Raw genomic sequence first — 27,978 nt, forward strand, 5'->3', positions numbered from 1 at the left:
CATAACTGTAGCCTTGCTCACTTAATAGTACAATCTTACATCACTTTCTGGGGACCACTCAACTCCTTGTGCCATTTCTATAATTTTATTATGTCTTACACCCTCACTAAATGAAAGAACACAAAAAACCAACAAACTTGATAGCAATCACATAACACACTGACAAAAGTCAACCAAAGCAAGTTGTCCTTCCTTTTTCAGGTTATTTGGCTATAACGTTTGATAGAATACGGGTAATTGAACAAACTTTGTTGGATTGCATTCTTGATTGCATTTTTGATCGAATTATCTTTCCATTGATATATAATTTTATGACATTACTCCAAATGAAGCGGTGTTATAAGCCATCAAAACTCTGAAATACACTTTTTTCCAAAAGTCTTTCACAATTTTGACCACTGCTTTATATAAACAAAGCAACATTCAACAACTCATCCGAATCTCATATTAAACAAACAACACAGGTAATGAACACACACGCAACTCCCTTCAGTTCTTCTCCATTTGCTCCTGAGGCTCTAATCCCTTTTTGTCAGCAATGTGGATTGTGATGAATTGGAAATCGAGAACAAAGGTGACCACGGAAAAATCCCCAGAGAGGAGAAGCCACAAAAAAATTTGGAGTGTGGAGAAAGCTGCAGTCAGAGCTCCAATTCCACTTCCCATCAACAAAATCTCATTGGAAAGAAACTCTATCAGTGCATGGGATGTGAAAAGAGCTTCACTCATAGCTCCTCTCTCACTTCCCATCAAAGAATTCATACAGGAGAGAAACCCTATCAGTGTGTGGAATGTGGAAAGAGCTTCACATGTTGCTCCGATCTCATTTCTCATCAAAGAATTCATATAGGGGAGAAACCCTATCAGTGTGTGGAATGTGGAAAGAGCTTCACTCATAGCTCCTCTCTCACTTCCCATCAAAGAATTCATACAGGGGAGAAACCCTATCAGTGTGTGGAATGTGGAAAGAGCTTCACTGATAGCTCCTCTCTCACTTCCCATCAAAGAATTCATACAGTGGAGAAACCCTATCAGTGTGTGGAATGTGGAAAGAGCTTCACTCATAGCTCCCATCTCACTTCCCATCAAAGAATTCATACAGGGGAGAAACCCTATCCGTGCGTAGAATGTGGAAAGAGCTTCAGTCAGAGCTCCTCTCTCACTTCTCATCAAAGAATTCATAAAGGAGAGAAACCCTATCAGTGTGTGGAATGTGGAAAGAGCTTCAGTAAGATCTCCACTCTCACTTCCCATCGAAGAATTCATACAGGGGAGAAACCCTATCCGTGCGTAGAATGTGGAAAGAGCTTCACTGATAGCTCCTCTCTCACTTCCCATCAAAGAATTCATACAGGGGAGAAACCCTATCAGTGTGCGGAATGTGGAAAAAGCTTCATTAGAAACTCCGATCTTACTTCCCATCAAAGAATTCATACAGGGGAGAAACCCTATCAGTGTGTGGAATGTGGAAAGAGCTTCACTCACAGCCACAGTCTCACTTCCCATCAAAGAATTCATACAGGGGAGAAACCCTATCAGTGCTTTGAATGTGGAAAGAGCTTCACTGATAGCTCCCATCTCACTTCCCATCAAAGAATTCATACAGGGGAGAAACCCTATCAGTGTGTGGAATGTGGAAAGAGCTTCAGTCAAAGCTCCCATCTCACTTCCCATCAAAGAAGTCATACAGGGGAGAAACCCTATCAGTGTGTGGAATGTGGAAAGAGCTTCGGTCAGAGCTCCCATCTCACTTCCCATCAAAGAATTCATACAGGGGAGAAACCCTATCAGTGTGTGGAATGTGGAAAGAGCTTCAGTCAAAGCTCCCATCTCACTTCCCATCAAAGAAGTCATACAGGGGAGAAACCCTATCAGTGTGTGGAATGTGGAAAGAGCTTCGGTCAGAGCTCCCATCTCACTTCCCATCAAAGAATTCATACAGGGGAGAAACCCTATCAGTGTGTGGAATGTGGAAAGAGCTTCACTCACAGCCACAATCTCACTTCCCATCAAAGAATTCATACAGGGGAGAAACCTTATCAGTGTGTGGAATGTGGAAAGAGCTTCAGGAATAGCTCCAAACTCACTTCCCATCAAATAATTCATACAGGGGAGAAACCTTATCAGTGTGTGGAATGTGGAAAGAGCTTCACTGTTAGCTCTAAACTCACTTCCCACCAAAGAATCCATATAAAGGTCGGAAAAACCATTATACAGCTTTAGGAGCCAGGCAAATCCACACCTTTTTAACCAGGCCTTTTTCTTATTGACATCTAATGCTATTTTAACACGTGATGTTTTGTGTTTTTATGTTATGTTCTAAGTATTCTGAGACTTGTGGGTGTAGGGAATACAGCCACTCTTAAATTCCTAGGGGTCTTTGCCCCCCCATAAAATATATGTGTTTGCTTGGTACATTTACCGTATTTTTCGCCCCATAGGACGCACCGTCCTATAGGACGCATCTAGTTTTTTTGGGGGGGGGAAATAAAGAAAAAAAATTATTTCCCCCCCAGGCACGGGGCTGGCGCGGGGGAAGCTCGAGCTTCCCCTGACCCCAGCCCCCAGAAGATCCTGCTATCCGCAAGCCTAGGGAGCCGCGCTGGTCTCCCCAGGCTTGCGGACAGCTGTGCGAAGCCCGGGCGCACTGAGGCTTCCTAATGCAGGCAGCTCTGCGCAACCCTCCAGAGGCCGGCGCGGAGGGTCGTGCAGAGCTGCGCGGACCCTGGGAGGGCAGGCAGCTCTGCGCAACCCTCCGGAGGCCGGCGTGGCGACCCTTTGGAGGCGCCGGGCTCCGGAGGTTTGCGCAGAGCTTCCTGAAGCCTGGAGAGCGAGAGCCTCTCACTCTCCAGGCTTCAGCGCAACCCTGTATTCGCCCCATAGGACGCACCCACATTTCCCCTTCATTTTTGGAGGTGAAAAAGTGCATCCTATAGGGCAAAAAATACGGTATATGCCTTCTTGTAAATCTTAAGAGACTTGCATGTCAGGCCTCTTAAGGCTATTTGCAAGTGTAGCAGTGCACATAGCTGGACATAGGATATCACATAAAAAAATAACACGTTGCATTTTGTTCTAAATTACTTGTGGCATACTTGCAGTTTGGGAGAAACATTCTCAATAGTGGCCTATGCTTTACACTTAGCGAGAAGGTCAAATAATGAGTGAAAAATGCAGTTTGTTTTGTTTCTGCCTTTTTTGTGTGTTCCCAGGTGTCAAACTAGCTCTCGTCTGGTCTCACACCTCCATTGTATCACAGCAGCAACAATCCCTGGTGAATCCCTGGCTTTCATATTGACCATGTCACCTTGTAGTGGCACAGGTTTGGACATTTCTTGAGAGAGATGTCTTTGCCTTGGCCTTTCTATGGGATTTTTTTTAATTAGAGGCTCTGGTTTTGCACGCTAGGGAAGTTGCTCAGTTGTTCCTAAGGGACCAAAAAGCTAATTGCAGCCTGGATACACTTGCCCAATTCCAACGGAGTCCAATTAGAATTTATATAGCCCCATGGCTCGCCGATGTGGAGTTCTGGTCCCACTTGGTGGCGGCGGTCGGCCTGGGCCTTGTACGCATCATTGGCCTGGTGCAGTTGCTCCATCAATAGTTGGTGCTGAGACTGGAGCTCCTGGAGCCAATCTGTCAGTAGATGCTTGCAGCACGTCCAGGAACAAACGCGGATGGTAACCGTAAGTGGCCTGGAACAGGGTCTGCTCGGTGGAGGCGTTCACCGCGTTGTTGTAAGCGAACTCCTCCAATGCCAAGTGGTCGACCCAGTCTGGAGGTACTCCAGGTTCTGGTGGTCGATTCTCACTTCCACCAGGTGTCTTGCCCCCTCAAGATGATGGCCCCAGACCTCAAAGGCCACCTTGATGGCCAGTAGTTCCCGCTCCCACACGGTATAGTTACATTCTGCCAGAAGAAGCTGGCAGGAATAGTAGGCGCAGAGTAACAGCAGCGCATCAGGTCCGTGCTGCTGGGACAAGACGGCACCGAGAGCCGGACTGGAGGCGTCTGTCTCCACCACGAAGGGACAAGAGGGATTAGGATGCTGTAAAAGCGGCGCCCTCTGGAGACAGGCTTTCAACCCCTGAAACGCCACCTCTGCCTCCTTGTCCCAAGAGAATGGTGTCTTGGGGCACAGCAGTTGGGTCAGTGGGGTGGCGCGGTGAGCATAGTCCACAATGAAGGTCCAGTAATAGTTGGCGAACCCCAGGAACCGCTGTAGGTCCTTGCGCTTCTGGGGTGCCACCCACTCCTGAACTGCTGCCACCTTCCCGGGATCCATCTGCACCCCATCAGGGGGAGAGTTGGTGACCAAGGAAGTCCACCGACCGCTGGTGGAACTTTCACTTGCTGAGCTTAGCATACAGGCGTTGCTCCCGCAAGCGCTGCAACATGGACCAGACATGACCCTCGTGGCAAGTTGGGTTGTGGGAGTAAATCAAAATGTCATCTAAGTACACCACCACGTACTTGTAGAGCAAGACCTGGAACATGTGGTTGATGTACCGTTGGAACACGGCAGGCGCATTGCACAACCCGAAAGGCATTACCAGGTATTCGAACTGCCCATACCGTGTCCCAAATGCTGTCTTCCACTCATCCCCGGCTCGGATCCTAATCAAATTGTAGGCTCCCCGAAGGTGCAGATTGGTGAACATCTGCGCCCCTTGCACCCGCTCCAGCAACTCTGCAATAAGGGGCAAGGGATACCGGTCTGGGATGGTAATCTTATCCATGGCAGGGACAAAGCTCCCCACACTTCTTTTTTTTTTTTTTTTACTAATCTTTTTATTGATATTTTGGAAACGACATCAACCAATACAAAAAAGAAAAAAGACTAAAAAGAAGAAAAGCAAGCAAACAAACAAACAACGACAACAAACAACGCCTATAAACATAAAACAAACAAACCAACATAACATCACTCAATTGACTTCCTTCCATCTCAGTTTAGGCAAAATAAACTCATCGCTTATCTGCAGATTGTACTATATCAGCTCTTTACATCGCAGGTTTTAGATTCCGCCCACTGTGATTTTGGTAATACCTAGATTGATTTCAATGTAACTTACAAATTTACTCCAGTCGTTCGTAAACTTAACGATTTTTTGATGCCTAATTTTTTGTGACATTCTAGCTAATTCTATATACTCATATAATTTCATTTGCCATTCTCTAATGGTGGGGATATTGGAAGTTTTCCAGTTTTGCGCTAACAAAATCCTGGCGGCCACCATTGCATATTGAAAGAATGTTTGGTCTTCATTTTTGATCTCCTCTCCGATCATACCTAAAAGGAACGCTTCAGGTTTTTTGGGGAAGGTGTATTTCAGTATTCTTTTTAATTCATCGTAAATTTGTCCCCAAAATCTTTTCACTTCGTCACAGGTCCACCACATGTGAAAGAAATTACCCTCTTTAGTTTTACATTTCCAGCATGTGCTGTCTCCGGTCTTATACATCTTCCCCAGTTTTGCCGGGGTGATGTACCAACGATACATCATTTTCTCCATGTTTTCTCGGAGAGCAGCACATGCTGTGAACTTCATACCTTTCTTCCAAAGTTTTACCCATCTGTCAAACTCCAGATTATATCCAAGGTCTCTGGCCCATTTGACCATGACTCCTTTCACCTCTTCATCTTTAGTATCCCAGTCTAACAGTTGGTTATACATTTTGGATAAAAGTTTAGTATTACTTTCTAAGATTTCCACCTGGTACCTGGACTTTTTTTCACTCATTCCTATTTTTTTATGATCGTACCATAACGCATTAATTTGGTGAAATTGTATCCATCCAGTTAATTTATCCTTTAGCTCTTCGTACGGTCTAATTTTCCACCCTCTTTCTGATTTAACTAGGAGATCTTCGTATGTCCATCTTTCACATTCCAGATTTAACTTTTTTGTTGTTAAGATATCAATTGGTGAAAGCCACCAAGGGGTGTCTCTTTCAATCAGCTTTTTGTTCCTGTTCCAAACTTCTAATAACGAGCCTCTAATGATATGATTAGAGAAGCCTCTGTGGATCTTTCCTTTATCATGCCACAAATAAGCATGCCAGCCGAATCTAATGTTAAATCCCTCTAGATCCAACAAATCCGTGTTTTTTAAAATGGCCCATTCTTTTATCCAACAAAGACAAGCAGCCTCATAATAAAGTTTTAAGTTCGGAACTGCAAAACCCCCTCTTTCTCTTAGATCCATGAGGAGTTGGAATTTAATTCTTGCCCTTTTCCCTTGCCATATAAATTTAGCTAAAGTTCTTTGCCAATTCTTAAAACATGCCGTACCTCTAATTACCGGGATATTCTGGAATAAAAACAGTAGTCTCGGAAGAATGCTCATCTTAATCGCGGCCATCCTTCCTGTCCAGGACAATTTTAACCTATTCCAAGTATCTAAGTCTTTCTTAATTTCTCTCCAGACCTTAGTGTAGTTATCCTCCACTAAATTTATATTTTTCGGGGAGATCCATATTCCCAGGTATTTTACCCTTTTCACCACTTTAATACCTGTTTTTAGTTCTAGCTGGTTTTTTACATCTTCGGCCAAATTTTTTGTTAAGATCTTAGTTTTTATTTTATTTAACTTAAACCCAGACAATTTACCGAATTCCTCTAATAACTCCAGGGCATTACTGGCACTTTCTATTGGGTCCTCTAAAGACAATACCAAATCATCGGCGTAAGCCTTTAATTTATATTCTTTTTTATTATTATTAAATATTTATTGGTATTTTCAACAGACGTATAACAATCAAAAAAACAAAAAGATAAACAAAATAAAAACCACACAAAAATACATAAAATTCAAAACTAAACAAAAAAGTAGAAAAAACACACAAAGTTTCTGATACTTGTTATTCTTAACCTTATTTCTCAGACCTCCTCACACCTCCCCTTCTTGTATTCCAATTTAAATTGTCAGTTCAGCAAGTCCTTAACTTATTTCTTCACCTTAACTTAAACATTTGTTCTAAAATACTATTGTTTTACTTTACTTCTTTTTTCCATTTCCTCAATTTATTTTTAGCAGCCTTATTTTCATTTAATTTAAAAAAAACCAATTTTACCTTATCAAACTTACACATCAATACTTATACCTCATTAATTATTCTTAAACCTTTTTCCTAAAGTCGACCAAAATTTCCCTTCCACGATTTTCCCAATTTCCATATAACTAACAAAATATAAAAAACAAAAACAAAGCGGATTATACTTATGTACCCTTTGGATTCCCAACCTCCACCCACCCTTTTCCCGGTTCCAGTCCCCAACCAATATCCATCAGTCTTTATGTTATTTATTTAGCCTGGAGATCTCACGTCCAAGGCCCTTATATCTCTCTCAGTTCCTTTCTGCCGGTCTCTTTGATAGTCCTTGATGTTAAACCCCAAGTCTCGGAGAGGCTCCGGCCCAACAGGATCCATGTTGCTTCCAGCCAGTCCTCCATACTTAAAAGCAAAGCCTATGGGGTACTCCAACTCTTGTTTCAAATTTCTTTCAAATCCACATGTCCCCAAAGCTCCAACTTTCACCTTCAACAAATTTGTAATCCTCAGGTCTTCCAATCTCCTCCAAAGGGGATCTCTCCATTTTTCAGACTCCCATTCAGACCAGGCTTTCCGCATCCAATTTTTATTGTCCTTTTTTATCATCATGTCAGGCCTCATATTGCAACTCTCCTTTGACTCCTGCAAACTTCCAGCTCCTCCTTCATTTTCTTCAAAAACAACATATTGCTCCATCGTATCTACACTTTCAGTTTCATTTGTTTGTTCAGTTGAATGGGTTTCCTGTTTCAAGTCCTTATCAGGCTCAAAACTGTTGTTTACTGTCCAGTGTAGTAGTGAAACCTCTGTAGACAAAGCATTGTATTCATCTTGTAACTTTCCCAGGAGAACAAATGCTCTGTCCAATTCTGCTTGAATTTTACATGCTCCAGCCATTTTTATGATGTAGTGTCCCTATTACCCCTCTAGGGGGATTTTAGTTCCTTAATATTCCTTTCAGCTCAAAACCAAAAGTCCAGTTATTTTGTATCAGCCCTCCTTATTTTCAACAAGTTATACCGAATAAACCAGCAAAAACAGCAGAAACAATGTTCTCTTTTTCCAGCTGACAACTAGCTGACTGACAGCTCACTTGACAGCTGTCAAACTCTTCAATACAGCAGGCTTTCTCATAGGACGTTCCCGGGTCTAGGGGGGGGTGTGAAATTTCAGCTCCCAAAATTCTTTTTATCCTCCAGTAAATCTTCTTATAATGTCAAAACCGTGAAGTCAAGATCTTTTATTAAAAAACAAGAAACAGATTCTCTCGACCTTAGCTGCCCGGTCCTTTGCTTTAAATTGTTTACAAAGAGGGGGGGTGGACTTCCTTTTTAGCCCCTTCCCGCTCGTTCCAGATCCAAAATAAAATTTTTTTTAAGGTTCCAATCTCCGTATTACTCACGGGTTGATGTTTTAAAGTCCAATCGATCTTAGAAGAAGTTGGCGCTCTCTGTCAATGGCTTGCGGCTTCACTCCGTAGACGAGGGAGTACTCTCAGCACCACGCCTCACCCTGCCTCCGTTCCGAAGCCTTTAAAAAGGCTCCGTCGCGGATTGGGGGGGCGCAAATGGTGCCCGCCGAGTCTCTGTGTTCACAGGCATCCACGCCTGTGATTTTAAGGGTCTCCGCTTCGCCGCAGCGGCCAGACCCAGACGCTACGGAGCCGATTCCCTCCGGAGCTCGGAGGGAATCCGCCATTAAACAATGGCGCCAACCCGGAAGTCCTCGCCTTTAATTTATATTCTTTTTCTCCAATTCTTATACCTCTTATTTTTGGTGTTTTCCTTATTTTATTTGCGATTATTTCCAAAACCATAATAAATAAAAGGGGAGACAACGGGCACCCCTGTCTCGTGCCCTTTGCAATTGTAAAAGAATTAGTGAGATTATTGTTAATTATCAGTTTGGCCCTTTGGCTTGAGTATATTGCTTTAATACCTTCCAAAAATGGTCCTTCTATTCCTACTGTTTTCATACATTGTATTAAAAACCTCCAAGAAACATTATCGAAAGCCTTTTCGGCATCGATAAAAATCATCGCCGCAGGAATGTCGGTCCTAAGATCCAAGTACTCAATAATGTCCAGTATATGCCGAACGTTATCTTTTAATTGCCTGTTAGGGAGGAATCCCGCTTGATCTTTATGAATAGATTTTGTTAAGTATTTCCTGAGTCTGTTCGCCAAAATATCTGCGAAGATTTTGTAATCGCAGTTAAGTAACGATATCGGCCTGTAGTTACTTACGTCCATCTTTTCAGCATCCGCTTTTGGTATTAATGTGATGTGTGCCTCTCTCCATGAATCTGGAATCTTCCCTCCTTGTAGAACATCATTAATCACTTCACTAAGCACCGGAGCAAGATATTCCCTTAAAACCTTATAATACTTTGCTGACAGTCCATCCGGTCCGGGTGCTTTTCCGGGTTTCATCTTCTTAATAGCCTCATTAATCTCTTCCATTGTAATCTTCTTGTTTAATTGAGCTCTTTCTTCATCAGTTAAATATTCCCCTCTATACTCTTCCAAGTATTTTCCTATTTCTACATTATCTTCCTCTCCTTTTTCATACAACTTTTCATAGAATTGGAGAAACTTTTTTTTTATTTCATCTGGATCTTCTATTATCATATCTCCCGATTTTATTCTATTAATCACATTTTGCTTTTTGCTTTTTCTTAATTGCCACGCCAGTAATCTCCCCGTTTTATTTGCTGATTCAAAATATTTTTGCTTCATGGATTTAATTCTCCATTCTACTTCTTGGTTTAGTAATGCTGAATATTGTGATTGTAACACTTTAACTATTTGTTTAGTCCTTTCATCTCCCGAGTTTATTGTTAATTTTTTCTCACAGTCTCTCAGTTGGGTAATAATTTCTTCTTTCTTTTGTTCTCTAAGTTTCCTTCTGTAATTGTTTTGTTGTATTAAAAAACCCCTTAACACTGCCTTACTCGCATCCCAAACTATATTAATTGGGGTTTCTTTATTCAGATTTAAGTCAAAATAATTTTTCAGAGTACTTTTAGCCTTTTCGTTCACCTCGTCAATTTCGAATAGATATTCATTCATTCTCCACCTGTACACTCCCGATATTTCACGTTTTATTTCCAAAACTATTGGACAATGATCACACTTCTTAATGAAGAGTACTGAAGCGGCGGTGGGCGAGGTAGAGGGCCAAATGAACCCGCACTCCAGGTTCTTGCGACGGAAGTCCTACAAGGCTTAGCGCTCTGGCTCCGTAAGACAGTACAGGCGGCTCACAGGCAGGGTCTCTCTGGGCTGGAGGTCTATGCCGCAGTCAAAAGACCAATGAGGCGGCAGCTGATCTGCCCCCTGTTCCTCAAACACTTCTTGGTAGTCCTGGTAAACAGCGGGGAGCGTTGACGCAGCTTCCCCCGTGGGGGCGGCCACTAGCATCTCAGACCGAGCATGGGGATACGGGTTTGGGAAGCGCACAGTCTGATTGACCCAGTCGATCTGAACATTGTGAGACTCCAGCCAGTCCATCCCGAGCACCAGGGGAAACTGGGGCATGGTGGCAATGTCCAAGGTGTGCACCTCCCGGTGCTGCTGGTGACACAGGACCAAGGGCTGAGTCTCCTGAGTAACGGTCCCCGAGCGCAGGAGCCGTCCGTCAATTGCCTCCACCTGTACCGGTTCTGGCTTGTCCTGGAGTGGCACCTGATGATGGGCGGCGAAGGCAGAGTCCATATAGGAGTGGGTTGCCCCTGAATCTACCAGAGTGTGGGTGAGAATCCAGGGCCCACCAGGGGGATATAGACGCACCAGAACTATGAGGTGTTGCAATTCCACCGGTGAGGGCCCATCATGCGATGTTTGGGACCGCAGGTAGCCTGGGCCATCGGCTACTGGGGTTGGCCATTTCCCTGTGGCTGGCGTTTTCTCAGGACAAGATTGGGCATAGTGTCCACTCCCGCCGCAGTAGAGACACAGGTTCCCCTCCAGACGCCGAGTCTTCTCTGAGGGGGAGAGGCGAGGCCGCACTGCCCCAAGCTACATTGGCTCCTCCAGCGACTTGGCTGTGGCCGTGGAACTGCTGGGAAGGACTGGAGCCGGGAGTGCTGGCGGCTCTGAGCCTGGTGATGGTCCTCCAACCGATTGTCTATCTGCAGGCTCCGTTGAATGAGGGTGTCCAGCGTGGCGGGGTGATGCATCATGGCCAGCTGGTCCAGTATCTCATCCTACAGCCCCTCGAGGTACTGGTCCTGAAGGGTGGAGTCATTCCAGGACAAATTCTGTGGCATAGGCGGCCACTGTGGAATTGTCCTGTTTCAACAGCTGAATCGCCCAATTGGCTTGACTCCCCTTCTGAGGGTTGACGAACGCGTTTTCCAGATGGTTGCAAAACCCTGTATAGTCTGTCAGCAAGGGAGAATCTTGCCAGGGCAGCGGTAATGCCCACTTGGCCGCCCGGTCCTTCAGCAAGCTGATCAGGAAGTGCACCTTGGTGCGGTCATCGGGGAAATTCCGGGCTCGCCCCTGAATATACAGCTTGGCCTGGGCAAGAAACATGGGAAAGCTGGCCGGGGACCCATCGAATTTCTCTGGCAGGGCCACTGGGTACTTGCCAGAAGCTGGGGCGTCGGCACCAGGAGCTGATAAGGCGTCCAAACGCTGCTGAAGTGCTGTAACTGCATTCCTTAGCTGCTGAACGGTGTGGGTCAAGACCTGGTTTTCCTGAGTCAATGCCACCAGTGCAGCCGCCTGGTCAGCCATGGCTTCTGGTTCCTCCCGAACGCACCCCAACGAAGGGGGAGTGCGGGTGTGGTGGGAGCAAACTGTGCTGGTCCCGTGGGTTACCCGAGAGGCTAGGTCCAAGTCCGGTCCGTGGTCAAAGGTGCAACGTGGAGGCAGTCCGTAGTAGCTGAAGCTGGGTGCAGGGCAGGGAGTTGGGTGAAGTCAGGAACAGGCTTGCAAGCAGGGAGCCTGGGCGGGTCAGGAGCTCAGGCAGGAACTAGCAACCAACAATGTTGCTCCCGCAACTTGGGACTGGGGCTGGCCGGCTTTTATCTGCCCTGAGGCATAGGGCGGCCCCAATCCTCTGGTGACTCGCCTCTGTAACCCTGACCCTCTGCAGCTCAGGAGAGGCTGGATCTTCCTCCAGCAGCTGATCTTCATCCAGCAGCTGAAAGGGAAAAGTCAGTCTGTCAGTTCCTCACAAAGGGAGGGCTTCTCCACATCCGAGAGTGCAGAGTGGGGGGCAAGGAGGGCAAGTCTGAGTCCCTGCTCTGTTTCTCTCCAATACTCACCTCTGGGGGAGAGATGTGCAACTGTAGCACATCTGCAAAGAGAAGGACATGGGGACAGGTGAGTCCGTCCCTGAGCACTTGACAAGGCTATTCCAAGAGTTTTCTCCTGGATTCCAAGTCCTACTGCAGGGGAGGAGGGACATCCCAAGCCTTGGGGGCCAATCCTGGCCTCCTTCAACCAGAATGTGGCTCCCCAGGCCAGGGGTAAGCAAACTAAGGCCTGGGAACGGGATGTGGCCCAATCGTCTTCTCAATCTGGCCTGCAGATGATTTGGGAATCAGCATGTTTTTACATGAGTAGAATGTGTCCTTTTATTTAAAATAATAATAATAATAATAATAATAATAATAATAATAATAATAATAATTTATTATTATTTATACCCCGCCCATCTGGCTGAGTTTCCCCAGCCACTCTGGGCGGCTCCCAATCAGTGTTAAAAACAGTACAGCGTTACATATTAAAAACTTCCCTTAAGATGTCTTCTGAATGTCAGGTAATTATTTATCTCTTTGACATCTGATGGGAGGGCGTTCCACAGGACGGGCGCCACTACCAAGAAGGACCTCTGTCTGGGTTATTTGTGGGGTATAGGAATTGGTTCACCCCCCCCAAAAAAATAGTCTGACCCCCCCCACATGGTCTGAGGGACGGTGGACTGACTCACGGCTTAAAAAGGTTGCTGACCAATGCCCCAGGCTAACAAGATGGTCAATATCCGGTTCCACTCCACCCTTTTAAAATTGAAATAACAAAATGGATCCCAACTTTCAGAGCATGTAAACCACATGAGTGAAAAGACCCCTGTGCCACTTACAGAAATAGGATTAAATTCCTTCTCCCACCTTTAAAGTAAACCTCTAAGTAACGAAACCAAATCGACCCAAGTCTGCCTTCCTCCACCAATCTGAACTTCCCTCTTCAAGCCAAAAGACAACACTGCCCTGTCCCCGGGCGAAACTCCCTGGCCTTTCATTGGTAGAGCTGCCACAACACTAGTGGCGTTTACCTCTCAGGGACTGACTGAGCAGGTGGCGAGATGCTTTCAGCCTCGGACACTTGGCGGGTTCTGAAATGGCCGTGCAGGCCAGATTCACGACCCTGGAGGGCTGGATTTGGCCCGTGGGACATAGTTTGAGGACCCCTGACCTACACTGATTGGCAGCAGCTCCCCAGAGTTTCAGGCAGGGATTTTGTCCAGCCCTGGCAGGAGATGTCAGGGGTTGACGCTGGGACATTCTGCATGCCAAGCAGATGCACTAGGGCTCCCCATATTTCCCTGCACTTTCAACATTATGCTATTAGCAACCGTGGAGATTCCACCTGCCTCTTTCGAAAGGAGGACACTCACCTGATCAATAGTAATAGTAGTAGTAGTACTACTACTAATAATAATAACAATAATAATTTATACCCCACCCATCTGGCTGGGTTTCCCAGCCACTCTGGGCGTCTTCCAACAATATATTAAAATACAATAGTCCATCAAATATTCAAAGCTTCCCTAAACATCATAACAACAACCATCCATTTTCAGTCCTTTGAATTAGCAATTAAGCATTTTTGGAAAGGGAAATGGCATACTTTTGTATATTAGTATGAAAAGCATGCATAAGAAATTATTACTCATTTACTCATTTAATTTATTACTCATTATTACTCATTTTGGCAGGGGAAAGGTCTCCCTTGGGAGGCGGTGAACTCTCCTTCCTTGGGGGTTTCTGAGCAGAGATCGGACGGCCATCTGCCATGGATGCTTTAGCTGAGATTCCTGCATTGCTGGGGTTGGACTGGATGACCCTGGGATCCCCTCCTATCTCTCCACTCCTGAATTCCAGGAGGAGCTTCCTTGCCTCCTGCAAAGCCCTTTTCCCTGCAAGCTCTTCCTCTGGTTTCTGGCCAAGGGAGGGAGATGCTCAGAGTCCAGCCAAGAGCCTCACCCCCAAAAGGATATCTGGGCATTGGCGTAGCCAGGGGAGCAGTTGCCCCCCTAAATCCATAAGAAATAATAAGAATCTGAGGATCTGCAAAGCGAGAGAGGGCTGAGCGAGGGAGGACTCGGCTTTGCAAGGGTTAAAGGGAAGTGAGCTGCCTTCCTAGAGAGGACAGGAAGCGGGGGGGGGGGGGCAGGTCCTCCAGAGCCAAGGCCCCTCCCTCCCCAGTCCTTTCCTTGCTTTGGGGTCTCTCCTGCAAGGGCTGCCTCGCTGCCCCCTCCTGGGATCTGGTGAGTCTCCTCTCTCTCCCCCCAGAGGGTGCAGGGGGGAGAGGGGGGGGGGGTCCCAGGGCTGCAGCAGGGGAGGGGGCCTGGGGGGCCTGATCTGCTCCTGCAGGAGGGGGGACCCCAAGTCAGGGAGGAGAGGGTCCTGCCAGGGAGGGGCCAGGTCTGCCACGCTCTCCTTCCTGCAGATCACAGGATCCCTGACTCCCACGAAATCTCCCTTCTTTAAAGAAAGGAGTCCCTGGGACTTTAACTCTGTGTGACATCGCTCAGCGTCATTGCACAACAGAGGAAACATGTGCAAATGGTTTTGCTAAGCTGGAGGAGGAGGTGGACACTAGCCCCCCCACCCAAAAAAAAACCACGGGGAGGAAGGAAGGAAGGAAAGGTGGGAGAGAAAGGCCAGGAATAAAGAGAGGGATCCCAGGCCATAGTCTGGCTGCTGCATTGGGGACCAGTTTCCCAGTGTCTCCCAGGGCAGCTCCCCACGGAGGCCACTGCAGCCATCCCCTCGCACCCAGAGCAGGGCATCGCAGGACCACATCCTCTCTCTCCCAAAGGGATTGATGCTGGCAAAGCAGCCGGAAATGGGCGCTGCTCCTCACTGAGCCTCCAGGGACCTGGGCATCAATGGCTGTGTGTGTGTTAAGCTGTCTAACAGAATAATAGTAATAAATTGCCCGGCTGAATTTCAAGTGAGACGTATTTGGCCCCGTCCACTTGGCTCTCTGGGGTTTTCCAGATACATACCTGGCCCTCAGAGCAAAGAAAAAGGGACCCCACCCCAGGAGTCTGTCTGGAGAGCGACAGAGAGTCCAAGTGCAAGAAAAAGAGACAGAAGCAGGGGAGTGGGGGTGGGGGTGGGGAGAAACTCCTGAGGACCCCTGGATGAAGACCCCCACTAGAGCCAAGCATCCATTTATCATGAGATACAAATGACTCCTTTGTCATTCGGTTCTGACTTCATGAATTGACTGGGAGGCAGCAGAAACCAAGGTGATTAATCTCACAGAAATCCCTTCAGTTGCCTCCACATTCTGCATTGTGAGAAGGCTAGAGACTTATTTCTTCTCCTCTTCCTCCTTTTCTTTTCAAAAAGAAAGCTCATGGTCTGAGATGCGGTGAAGTCCAGCCCATTTCCCCCCCTGTCCTACAGATTCTGTAACAGAACAATGTATTTGCTTTGTTGGATTTGCTAGAGCTTCTCATTTAGACGGACAGAACTTGGCAGAAGACCAAAGGGTTCCTTCCGATCTCTCAGAGGCTTCCTGAGAGCACAGATGGATGAGCAAGACTCGGCTGGCCCTGAAGCAGGAAGAGGCCATGCCATCCAAACTGGAAGCAGTGGGGGATTCTGGGAAAACTCTGTGCACAAGATCCTGGGTGAGGAGGACACCCTCCGCTCAGTGGTGCAGAGCCAGCAGTTGAGGCAGTTCTGCTGCCAGGAGGCCAAAGGACCCCGAGAGGTTTGCAGCCGACTCTACCACCTTGACCATCAGTGGCTGAAGCCAGAAAGGCACACGAAGGCTGAGATGCTGGACCTGGTGATCTTGGAGCAGTTCCTGGCTGTCCTTCCCCTGGAGATGGAGAGCTGGGTGAGGGACTGTGGAGCGGAGACCAGTTCCCAGGCGATAGCCCTGGCCGAAGGTTTCCTCCTGAGCCAGGCAGAGGAGAGAAAGCAGGTGAGAGAGACTTTCCTCTGGATACTCCCAAGGGGCTCCAAACAGGACAGAGAACATCCCATAATGGTCTGCTGATGGCCCATCCTTTTTCTGGGAAAGCATCCATGGAATGAGATCTCACACCCTTCAAGTCTTTGTCATTCTCTTTCTAGTATTTCTCCCCATTCTCTGTTTTGAATCCTTGTTTCTTTCTCAGGGAAAGGATCTCTTTGCAGAACTGGACCTGGATTCCTGTGAGGCAGAGAGGCCTCCGTTGGACACCAGAGAGAGGCCACTGGGTAAGGAGGAAGGTGGTTTTTCTCCACTGGTCTCATTCTGTTGGTTTCCCAACTCATCTGAGGGTTCTTTTCATCTTGTTTTGGGAATAGATGGTTGGGAACAAGGGTCCAGAGGAGGGGAGATGTATTTCTGCACACAAAAAACAACAACATATGAAATGGGCACAAACCTCCAAATACTCTCAGTAGGTAAGTCTTTCTCAAAGGCCCATCTGCAGTTAGAGATGCCCTGTTTCACCTGTCAGAGAAGCAGGCACTCCTGGCGTCCTGCTTACCTTTTTTCTCTTGCAGGTGGCAGAAGGATGCCGTCAAGACCTCCTGATCCGCCTTTTCATGGGGGCAGAAGGGAAGCAGCGGCTGTGGAACCAGATCAGGTCAGGCTGCCTTGTGGGGACAGAGGCCGAGGGATGGAGCAATGTCATTTACTGGTTGGGCACAGAGGAATGGTGGGAGGAAGCAGCCAGGGAACCAGGAAGGGAAGACAGCTCAGAGCCGAAGGAGTGGAGGTGGAGGAAGGATGAGCGGGTAGAGGGAGAAGAGGGAGAAGCCTGGGAAGAGGAGGTGTCAAAAGCTGAAGGGGAAACAGGGCTTAGTGAGCTGGGAGACTCTGTGGCAGAATGCAGTGCAGAATCAGAGGCAGAAGAGGAAGGAGGCGAGTGGGAGAGGAAGGTCGAGAGGCAGAGGTGAGTCAGGAGAAGGAGGAACCACCGGTGGCTCCCTCTCCTTCTGCCAGAAGCCACCCTCCCTGCTTGTCTCTCAGAGCCAGGAGACCCCCTGCAATGCAGGAATCTGCTAGATCATCCAAGACAGATGCCCATCCAAAAGAGGCTTATTTTATTTCCAGATTGATAACTGAATGCAAAAATTGAATCAGAGAATCAGAGAATCATAGAACCATAGAGTTGGAAGAGACCACAAGGGCCATCGAGTCCAACCCCCTGCCAAGCAGGAAACACCATCAGAGCACTCCTGACATATGGTTGTCAAGCCTTTGCTTAAAGACCTCCAAAGAAGGAGACTCCACCACACTTCTTGGCAGCAAATTCCACTGTTGAACAGCTCTTACTGTCAGGAAGTTCTTCCTAATGTTTAGGTGGAATCTTCTTTCTTGTAGTTTGGATGCATTGCTCCGTGTCCGCTTCTCTGGAGCAGCAGAAAACAACCTTTCTCCCTCCTCTATGTGACATCCTTTTATATATTTGAACATGGCTATCATATCATCCCTTAACCTCCTCTTCTCCAGGCTAAACATGCCCAGCTCCCTTAGCCGTTCCTCATAAGGCATCGTTTCCAGGCCTTTGACCATTTTGGTTGCCCTCCTCTGGACACGTTCCAGTTTGTCAGTGTCCTTCTTGAACTGTGGTGCCCAGAACTGGACACAGTACTCCAAGTGAGGTCTGACCAGAGCAGAATACAGTGGCACTATTACTTCCCTTGATCTAGATGCTATATCCTATTGATGCAGCCCAGAATTGCATTGGCTTTTTTAGCTGCCGCATCACACTGTTGGCTCATGTCTAGTTTGTGGTCAACCAAGACTCCTAGATCCTTTTCACATGTAGTGCTCTCAAGCCAGGTGTCACCCATCTTGTATTTGTGCCTCTCATTTTTTTTGCCCAAGTGCAATACTTTACATTTCTCCCTGTTAAAATTCATCTTGTTTGTTTTGGCCCAGTTCTCTAATCTGTCAAGGTCATTTTGAAGTGTGATCCTGTCCTCTGGGGTGTTAGCCACCCCTCCCAGTTTGGTGTCATCTGCAAATTTGATCAGGATGCCCTTGAGTCCATCATCCAAGTCGTTGATAAAGATGTTGAATAAGACCGGGCCCAAGACAGAACCCTGTGGCACCCCACTAGTCACTCTTCTCCAGGATGAAGAGGAACCATTGATGAGCACCCTTTGGGTTTGGTCAGCCAGCCAGTTACAAATCCACTGAGTGGTAGCATAGTCAAGACCGCATTTTACCAGCTTCTTTACAAGAATATCATGGGGCACCTTGTCAAATGCCTTGCTGAAATCAAGGTAGGCTACATCCACTGCGTTCCCTTCATCTACCAGGCTTGTAATTCTGTCAAAAAACGAGATCAGGTTCGTCTGACATGACTCATTTTTCAGAAATCCATGCTGACTATTGGTGATCACAGCATTCCTTTCTAGGTGCTCACAGACTGTTTGCTTAATGATCTGCTCCAGAATCTTCCCTGGTATTGATGTCAGACTGACTGGGCGGTAATTATTTGGGTCCTCTCTTTTCCCCTTTTTGAAAATAGGGACAACATTTGCCCTCCTCCAGTCTGCCGGGACTTCGCCTGTTCTCCAGGAATTCTCAAAGATGACTGCCAGCGGTTCTGAGATCACATCTGCCAGTACTTTTAATACTCTTGGATGCAGTTCATCTGGCCCTGGAGACTTGAATACATCTAAACTAGCCAAGTATTCTTGTACTATCTCCTTAGTTATTCTGGGCTGTGTTTCCTCTGCTGAATCCTTTGCTCCAAATTCTTCAGGTCAGGCATTGTTTTCTTTATCGGAGAAGACTGAGGCAAAGAAGGCATTGAGGAGTTCAGCCCTTTCTGTGTCCCCTGTTTGCATTTCACCATCTTCTCCTCTGAGTGACCCCACTGTTTCTTTGTTCTTCCTTTTGCTACGGATATACCCATAAAAGCCTTTTTTGTTGCTTTTAACCTCTCTAGCAAGCCTGAGTTCATTCTGTGTTTTAGCTTTTCTGACTTTGTGTCTACACATGCTGGCTATTTGTTTGAATTCCTCTTTGGTGGTTTCCCCCCTTTTCCATTTTTTGTACACATCCTTTTTTAATCTTAACTCAGTTAAAAGTTCTTTAGATAGCCACCCTGGCTTCTTTAGGCACCTTCCATGTTTCCGTCTCCTTGGTATTGCCTGAAGTTGTGCTTTTACTATCTCCCTCTTAACAAACTCCCAGCCATCATGAACTCCCTTTCCTTTTAGTATTACTGTCCATGGGATCTCACCCAGCACTTCCCTAAGTTTTATGAAGTCGGCTTTCTTAAAGTCGAGAAATTGAGTCCTAGTATGCTTGGCTGCTCCTTTCCGCTGTATAGTAAACTTCAGAAGAGCATGATCACTCACGCCTAATGATCCTTCCACTTCTACCCCACTGACCAGGTCATCAACATGGGTTAGGACCAGATCTAAAATGGCTGTTCCTCTTGTTGCTTCTCCCACTTTCTGGACAATGAAGTTGTCTGCAAGGCCAATGAGGAATCTGTTTGACCTTATGCTCTTGGCTCAGTTTGACATCCAACAAATATCCGGGTAATTGAAGTCCCCTGTTACTACTATCTCCCTTCCTTTTGCATGTTTGGCCATCTGTTCCAGGAAGGCATCATCTATGTCCTCCATTTGGCTTGGGGATCTATAGTAAACTCCCACAATGAGGTCACTGTTATTCTTCTCTCCCTTAATTTTGACCCAAATGCTCTCACTTTGGCTTTGAGGTTCTAAATCTTGGATCTCTTCACAGGTATACACATCCCTGACATATAACGCCACTCCTCCTCCTTTCTTGTCTGGTCTGTTTCTCTGAAATAGATTGTATCCCTCCATTATTACATTCCAGTCGTGGGACTTATCCCACCAGGTTTCAGTGATTCCTATTATGTCATATTTAGTTTGCTGTACCAAGAGCTCAAGCTCATCTTGTTTATTTCCCATGCTTTGCGCATTACTGTACAGACATTGAAGTCCATTAATCATTCCCCCGTGTCTCTTATTTAAGGATTTTTTCCTCCCACCACTAGGTCTGCGTGCTATTTGCTCCATTCGGTCTATGACATTTGGATGATCATCTTCATCAATTGATAGACTCCTACCTTCAGGAGCACTGTCTCCCTCCCCCACATTAGTCAGTTTAAAGCCCTCCTGATGAGGTTTCTGAGATTTTTGGCAAAAACATTCCTCCCAACCGTTGTGAGGTGCAGCCCATCGCTTGCCAGAAGTCCATCTTCAAGAAACTGCGTTCTGTGATCTAAGAATCCAAACCGTTCCTGTTTACACCATTTGCGAAGCCAGTTGTTCACTTCCACTATTTTCCCCTCTCTCCCTGGGCCACGTCGTTCAACTGGGAGGACAGATGAGATGACAATTTGTGCATTTAATTGCTTCAATTTCCTGCCCAGAGCCTCGTAGTCTCTTTTGATCTTCTGGAGGCTATTGCTTGCAGTGTCATTGGTTCCCACATGAACCAAGAGGAAGGGGTATTTGTCAGTGGGTTTTATGATTCCTTGCAGTCGTTCAGTTACATCTTGGATCTTAGCCCCGGGGAGACAGCACACTTCCCGAGACATCTTGTCAGGCCCACAGATCACTGCTTCTGTTCCCCTCAGTAGGGAATCCCCTATCACCACTACATGCCTCCTCTTAGGTCTGGTAGGGGTTCTTCCGTGAGCTGTCCGTTCCAAGGTCGCCTGGACATTCCCTGAGGACTGCCTTTGCTGCTCGTCTTCATATACCTGATCGACTGTAATGAGGGAGAGATCCTCAAATGGAGTCTGCTCTTCGTCTTCCATGCTAGGGGAAAGGACCTCAAAGCGATTGCGTATTTCTAAACAATCAGAGCGAACCCTGGGCCTCCTACTTCTCTGAGTCACGTTTCTCCATATATCTGGCTCCTGTGTTGGTGAACTAGCCTCCTTCTCAGGGGAGTCCCCTGTCTCCTCCTTGGTGGAGACGGTGTGCTCTGTTGCTTCCAAGAAGAGCTCCAGCTCTCTAATTCTTTGGAGCGTAGCTACACGTTCCTCCAGTTGCTGGACTTTGTCTTTTAAGAGGGCAATCAACATGCAATTGCTGCAGGTAAAGCTGCCTGCAACCTTTGGCAAGATGGCAAACATTGCGCAGGAACCACAGGCGACTGCAGCTGTTCCCTCACCCTCCATCTTGAGAACGTGTCGTTGGGGGTGACTACAGTGGTCCTCCATCATAAAAAGCGTGAAGACAGGACAAATAAATCCCCCCCAAAAAACCTAGGTCTCCCCCAACAAACGTTTGAGACTAGCTCCCCTAAATCTAAAAGATGGATCAAACTGCAAACTCTGATAAGCTCCTCCCACAGCTAATCACCTACCTCAACAGAAGCCCTGCCCCCTCTGACCTTTGCACAGGAAGAGCAGCTAATCAGCCACAAGAAACACACACAAGAAAACCCTTTTTCTTCAGCTGCTGCCCTGCAAGTTTCTAAGCAGTGGACAAATGAGAACAAATAGTGGCCTGGATTCACCTAACCAGCCCCATCGGCTGCAAAATGGGGCCTGCCTCCCATTCCTCCTCCTCCCCATTCCTCCATGAATCCCTTGAATTTGGCTCTAGGGCATTGGGAGGGAACTCCCCAGAACAGCCCAGGAGGAGAGGAGAAAGTGGATCCTTCCACTGGGGAAAGTGGAATGCTTGCCTAGGCAGAATGACTTGAATAACACAAGGTGGAGTACAACTTATTTGCACAAAAACGAATACCCGTAATTAAAATGCAGATTAAAATAAGCATCCATAAATAAAATGTGCAGCAAAGCAATCCTATTGAAACAACACCGCAATTTACAGGAAGAAAACAACAGAGCATTGTGGAGTAGATCATATTTCTGCTGTCTCAGAGGAGGACATTTCCCTTTTTCTTTTAGGGTCCAGTGTGCTTTGAAGATATTGCTGTTCGTTTCACGGATGAGGAGTGGCCGTTGCTGGATCCTGACCAGAGAGCTCTGCATAAGGACGTCATGGAGGAGAATCGTGGGATCGTGGCCTCTCTTGGTAAGGCTCCCTGTGGGAACATTATAGCTGCCTGGAAATTCAAAACATACCTCTATGGGACCAACCTCATATATTTTGACGGAGCTCAACCGTGGCCCCTATATCACCTGCGAACCTAACACCCCCACAATAAACAGTAAATTACAGTTTTTTCTTTGAACAATCTTCCTCAAATTATTCCTTTTTCTACCATGATTGTGTTAGGATATTGATGTTCCGTTCCACCTAAACAGATGTGTGGAGCTATTGTATGTCACATGTCTGTTTACATTCCAGCACAGCTTGCTGGGAACTTCCGTTTGTGTATAGCTTTTGCCTCATGCTTCCTGCTCTTAGACATGAAGGAGAGCAGACATGTTTTTCTTTGTCTTGATCTATGCTGAATAAACAGCTTGTAAATATGCTTTACATATGCCTCTGTCCACCCTTCTGTTGCAAAGAGTTAATTACTCTGCTGATTAGAGGGTGCTCCAGCTTCTGAAGAGTCCTGAAGCTGCGGGTCGCTGTTTGATGCTGTTCCGAGGACCGGAGTTTGCCCGGTTACCGGCCGGTGTGCTGGAGCCAGCTGGGGGCCTGCCAAATGCCCCCGTTTCCCTTGGACGCATCCCAACAGATTGGGCTGGTCTGAACTTCAGAGGCCATCTTAATGTTAGTTTTTATTGTTCAGCTCTGGCCCTTGAGCTGATACGGCTCATCTTGCCTTGAGCCCAGCAGAGTAAAATCCCAGAGTCCGCAAACGAAAGGATGAAGCAGGTATGGTGCTCCTTTGCGAAAAGCTTTATTCCTGAACTATGCTGAGAGCATACAAATATACATCTTGTCTCTGTGAGAAGCAGAGAGCAACTCTTAACGAAACGACAGAACAAAGAAACAGGAAACCAGTGAACGTCACATCCAGTCTCCCTTTCCCGTGGGAACCCAACAGTAACTTGACTGTGGAATGGAAACATAGTCCCATGATTCGCAGCTGCTGCTCAGTGAGGGAAACAGAAACTAACACTTAAATGTCAGCTTCAGAATTGTTAGGAAAGCTGAGTAGCTTCAGGTTTTTGTTTTTGCTCCTGTCAGTCTTGGGTTGACCAAAGAGACGACTGGCAGCGAAGCTCAGGTGCTGCCAGCCAGAGAAGAAGCGGGCCTGGGGAGAGGAGAGTTAGCAGCGGAAGGCAGAGAGGAGGGGGAGAGGAACTGTCATCTGAGCTCTGAACAAAGGGGAGAAGAAAAAGGGAGACAGGGTGACAGGCAGCTGTGTGAGAGCTACAGGAGTGAGTCAGACCCTGGAATGCAGGAAGCAATCTCTGCCAAATTTAAAGATACTGGAAGAGAAGGTGGGGGCTTCAGTGCTGGGGAAGGGGGAGGAGCTCAGTCTGGGCAACTCCATCTTGTGGGGAGGACGATGAGTAGAGGAGCTCCGTCCAAGTTTGTTGTTTTAGCAATAAACCTGAAATTATTAACAGGCAGAGTCGTCTCACGTTTGAAGAATGTAATGCGTTGACTTTTATGAAGGAGTATTTATTAGAACAGCAGTCATAAAGAAAAAACGTGAAACCTTTGGTAACCATTGGTAACCTTTAGCTTAATTACGGCCTTACAACGCCTTCCCATGAAGTTTTTAGTTCTGCAGTTCCCATGAAGTTCCCATGAAGTTTTTAGTTCGGCTTTATTGCTGGGTTGCCTTTGATTAATAAGTTTCTTTAGTCGGCCCCATAGATTTCCGATTGGGTTAAAGTTTGAGCTATTCCCAGGACATTCCGGCAGTGAAATATCATTATCTTGAATGCACCTTTTGCACACAGCAGCAACACGACATAGAGCTGAAACCTGTTGAAAATATATAAATGCTCCAGTATCTGGGAAAAGATGACCTGCGGAACACTTCAGTTTGGGCTAAAGTATTTCGTTTTATGTATTTTGGGGCATTTACATTCCCATTAATGACACAAATTCTGCCCACACCTTTTGCTGCGATACAACCCCAGATCATCACACTGTCTGGGTGTTTCATGGTCAGTGTAATGCAAGTAGGATGTAAATCTTCTCTGATTCTTCTCCTCGCGTATTTCATGCCATCACTACCAAGCAAGGAGATTTGGGTCTCATCCCTCCAAATAACACTGTCCCATTGTTCCACTGTACAGTTAACATGGGTTTCATCTTTTCAACCTTTGTTTGAGAGATAACAATGGCTTTTTCCTTAGAACTCTAACATTTAGACCAGTCCTTGCACTCAACTTCACATTACATGGCTCCATGTCATCTTGTATACACCAGATGATTTTCTTCCGTCATATAGGCACAGTCTCTCCACTCGTCCATCGTCACTTGCCTTTGTGCACCTTTCCCTGCCTTAACAAGTCTGATTTTGTAGTGATTGAGTCTCCTTATACCTCTTCCAAAATATAGAAATGCCAGCTTTGGTTATGTTTTCCCCAGTCTCTCTTCTAATTTCTTCATAACTGTAGCCTTGTTCACTTAATAGTACAATCTTACATCGCTTTCTGGGTGACCAGTCAACGTTTTGTGCTATTTCTATAATTTTATTATGTTTTACAACGTAAGCAAATTGTGCTTCATTTTTCTGGTTATTTGGCTATAATGTTTGATAGAATACGGTATAATTAAACAAACTTTGTTGAATTGCATTCTTGATAAAATTATCTTTCCATTGATATATAATTTTATATTAGTACTCCAAAAGAAGCAGTGTTTTGAGCCATCAAACCTCTGAAATACACTTTTCTCCAAAAGGCTTCTGCAATTTTGACCACTAGTGTATATGAAACAAAGTATCATTCAACGACACATCAGAATCTCATAATAAATATGTTGATTAATGACAAACAACACATGTAATGAACACACACCCAACTCCCTTCAGTTCTTCTCCATTTGTTCCTGAGGCTCTAATCCCTTTTTGTCTCCATTGCAGATTGTGATGAAATGGAAATTGAGAACAAAGGTGAACACGACAAAATCCCCAGAGAGGAGAAGCCACACAAAAATTTAGAGTGTGGAAAAAGCTGCAGTCAGAGCTCCCATTCCACTTCCCATCAACAAAATCTCATTGGAAAGAAACTCTATCAGTGCATGGAATGTGGAAAGAGCTTCCGTCAGAGCTCCCATCTCATTTCCCATCAAAGAATTCATACAGGGGAGAAACCCTATCAGTGTGTGGAATGTGGAAAGAGCTTCAGGAAGAGCTCCAATCTCACTTCCCATCAAAGAATTCATACAGGGGAGAAACCCTATCAGTGTGTGGAATGTGGAAAGAGCTTCAGGAAGAGCTCCAATCTCACTTCCCATCAAAGAATTCATACAGGGGAGAAACCCTATCAGTGTGTGGAATGTGGAAAGAGCTTCACTCATAGCTCCTCTCTCACTTTCCATCAAACAATTCATACAGGGGAAAAACCCTATGAGTGTATGGAATGTGGAAAGAGCTTCACACATAGCTCCTCTCTCACTTCCCATCAAAGAATTCATACAGGGGAGAAACCATATCAGTGTGTGGAATGTGGAAAGAGCTTCACTCATAGCTCCTCTCTCACCTCCCATCAAAGAATTCATACAGGGGAGAAACCATATCAGTGCTTTGAATGTGGAAAGAGCTTCACTTATAGCTCCTCTCTCACCTCCCATCAAAGAATTCATACAGGGGAGAAACCCTATCAGTGTGTGGAATGTGGAAAGAGCTTCACTGATAGCTCCTCTCTCACCTCCCATCAAAGAATTCATACGGGGGAGAAACCATATCAGTGCTTTGAATGTGGAAAGAGCTTCACTGATAGCTCCTCTCTCACCTCCCATCAAAGAATTCATACAGGGGAGAAACCCTATCAGTGTGTGGAATGTGGAAAGAGCTTCACTCATAGCTCCTCTCTCACTTCTCATCAAATAATTCATACAGGGGAGAAACCCTATCAGTGTGTGGAATGTGGAAAGAGCTTCAGTAAGAGCTCCTCTCTCACTTCCCATCAAATAATTCATACAGGGGAGAAACCCTATCAGTGTGTGGAATGTGGAAAGAGCTTCACTCATAGCTCCTCTCTCACTTCCCATCAAATAATTCATACAGGGGAGAAACCCTATCAGTGTGTGGAATGTGGAAAGAGCTTCACTGATAGCTCCTCTCTCACTTCCCATCAAAGAATTCATACAGGGGAGAAACCGCATCAGTGTGTGGAATGTGGAAAGAGCTTCAGGAGGAACTCCCATCTCACTTCCCATCAAAGAATTCATACAGGGGAGAAACCCTATCAGTGTGTGGAATGTGGAAAGAGCTTCAGGAGGAACTCCCATCTCACTTCCCATCAAAGAATTCATACAGGGGAGAAACCCTATCAGTGTATGGAATGTGGAAAGAGCTTCACTCACAGCCACAATCTCACTTCCCATCAAAGAATTCATACAGGGGAGAAACCCTATCAGTGTGTGGAATGTGGAAAGAGGTTCACTGATAGCTCCTCTCTCACTTCTCATCAAAGAATTCATACAGGGGAGAAACCCTATCAGTGCGTGGAATGTGGAAAGAACTTCAGGAATAGCTCCTCTCTCACTTCCCATCAAAAAATTCATACAGGGGAGAAACCCTATCAGTGTGTGGAATGTGGAAAGAGCTTCAGGAATAGCTCCAAACTCACTTCCCATCAAATAATTCATACAGGGGAGAAACCCTATCAGTGTATGGAATGTGGAAAGAGCTTCACTCACAGCCACAATCTCACTTCCCATCAAAGAATTCATACAGGGGAGAAACCCTATCAGTGTGTGGAATGTGGAAAGAACTTCAGGAATAGCTCCTCTCTCACTTCCCATCAAAAAATTCATACAGGGGAGAAACCCTATCAGTGTGTGGAATGAGCTTCAGGAATAGATCCAAACTCACTTCCCATCAAATAATTCATACAGGGGAGAAACCTTATCAGTGTGTGGAATGTGGAAAGAGCTTCACTGTTAACTCTAAACTCACTTCCCATCAAAGAATCCGTACAAAGGTCAGAAAAACCAGTATACAGCTTTAGGAGCCAGGCAAATCCGCACCTTTTTAACCAGGCCTTTTTCTTATGGACATCTAATGCTATTTTAACATATGTTTTGTGTTTTTATGTTGTGTTTTTATGTTCTAAGCATCCTGAGACGTGTGGGTGTAGAGAATACAGCCCCTCTTAAATTCCTAGGGGTCTTTGCCCCCCCATAAAATATTTGAGGCCACGCCCTAGGTTTTCTTTGTGTTTTTTTCAAATACAACCTTTTATTATTCCGCTACTTGTCATACAATTTCGCTATCAATTTGCCGTTTTAAGAAATTTTAAAAACCACACAAAGGTCATGAGAAAAACAAAATACTAGAAAATACAAATGTGGACAGGTCCCATATTTGCGGGCCAAACGCAAAAGTTGCTTTAAAGGAGGCTTTCCCAAACTTGGGTCCCCTGCAGCTCCCGGGACTATAGTTCCCATCATCCCTCCCCATTGGTCCTGCTAGCTAGGGATGATGGGAGTTGTAGTCCAAAAACAGCTTTCTGCTCCACCTAGAGTACCCACAGAATTTTGGCTTCTACTGGCAACACACATAGGAGAACAAATGAAAGACAAACTTGGAAAGGTCCATACCAAATGGACATCCGGTGTGAAGAGGTCACTTTCCCCACTGCTGAACAATGCCACAGGTAGAGGAGATGGAATGCTAGAAGT

At 46.0% G+C, this 27,978-nt stretch overlaps 1 protein-coding gene and 1 pseudogene across 1 annotated transcript in view; both read left to right on the forward strand.

Moving 5' to 3' along the window:
• Positions 1 to 27,978, forward strand: part of LOC128412170 (zinc finger protein 772-like) — a 61,904-nt gene that overhangs the window by 28,568 nt on the left and 5,358 nt on the right. The gene's annotated exons all lie outside the window — the stretch shown is intronic.
• Positions 550 to 27,366, forward strand: LOC128412187 (zinc finger protein 208-like; annotated as a pseudogene).

Source organism: Podarcis raffonei, chromosome 4 (assembly GCF_027172205.1).
Source record: "Podarcis raffonei isolate rPodRaf1 chromosome 4, rPodRaf1.pri, whole genome shotgun sequence".
Taxonomy (NCBI): domain Eukaryota; kingdom Metazoa; phylum Chordata; class Lepidosauria; order Squamata; family Lacertidae; genus Podarcis; species Podarcis raffonei.